Source organism: Vicugna pacos, chromosome 11 (assembly GCF_048564905.1).
Source record: "Vicugna pacos chromosome 11, VicPac4, whole genome shotgun sequence".
Lineage (NCBI taxonomy): Eukaryota > Metazoa > Chordata > Mammalia > Artiodactyla > Camelidae > Vicugna > Vicugna pacos.
The window spans coordinates 67,189,396-67,190,663 of NC_132997.1; the positions used below are offsets into that span (position 1 = coordinate 67,189,396).

The following is a 1,268-nucleotide window of genomic DNA, read 5'->3' on the forward strand; positions in this document are numbered from 1 at the left end:
TTTGCTCACCTGCTCATGTTAACTCTTTGAGTCCGCCTTTGCAATTGGGCCTTTTCCCAAATATGGATGTTATTACAGAGATGTAAGAAAATTGACCCATCGTGTAGGCACAATACATGCTTTTCAGCTTTACAACAGAAAAATATTCGATGATTGAGGTTTATAGTACCCAGAAATCGTAATGGATTTCTAGGTTGGCTTGGAGAGGAACTGAACTAGCGTTGCAGTTCATTTGGAAAAACGACTTCCTGATGAAGGAAGAGAATTTCAAGGCTTTACAATACCTCCCGTTGCTATATTAGCACCATATTACTCTCAAAAGGTAGTACTAATTTTTGTAATGGTGATGGTTATTCTGGATTTAAGAGTGCAACAAGCTTTGCTATTTAATTCTCATAAGGTAGGAAGTACGATTACATCCATCTGATAGATGAGGAATTGAGGTACAGAAAGATTCAATAACTTGAACATAGCAAAACTAGTAAGTGGTAGGGCTAGGACTTAAATCCAGGTCAATCTGATTGCCAAGCCTGGGCCATTAACAACCGTGCTGTGTATGTTACTTTCCATAAAAACTTAATGAAACCTTTAATTTTCTTTAAGAGAGCATAGTCTTCAAACTGGAATGGGTCTGACAGTGGTAAGAGGAGCACTATTCAAGTTTTTTGGTCTCAGGATTCCTTTACACTCTTAAGATTTATTGAGGACCTCAAAATGCTTTTGTTTGTGTGATTAAACCTATTGATATTTACCACATTAAAAACTAAAACTGAGTACTAGCTTCGGCAGCACAATATTAAAATTGAAATGGCACAGAGCATGGCCCCTGCACAAGGATGACATGCAAATTCATGACGTGTTCCAGCACCTGAAACTAACATAGTGTTGTAGGTTAATTATACGTCAATACAAAAAAAAAAAAAGAAAGAAATTTTATAGTTAGAAAAAAGAAATTAAAACTGACACATTATTATCTGACATATATTTATTAATTAAAAAAATGATAAACTCTTTACATGTTAACATAGATAACATTTTTAATGAAGATGGCTATGCATTCCAAAACAAAAGTTTAGTGATAAAGGTGGCTTTTTTTGAAAAATGTTTTTTTCAAATCTCTTTATTACTTGTCTTACTAGAAAACAGTTGGATTTTCATACATACTTCTACACTGAATCCATTGTTATATGTTGTTTTGGTTGTAATATATGAAGAAAATATGGCCTCACATAGATATGTAGTTAGAAAAGGGAGAAGTATGTTAATAG

At 33.7% G+C, this 1,268-nt stretch overlaps 1 pseudogene; it reads left to right on the forward strand.

The window, feature by feature from the left end:
* Positions 1–774: 774 nt before the first annotated feature.
* Positions 775–871, forward strand: LOC116282458 (U6 spliceosomal RNA; annotated as a pseudogene).
* Positions 872–1,268: the final 397 nt, after the last annotated feature.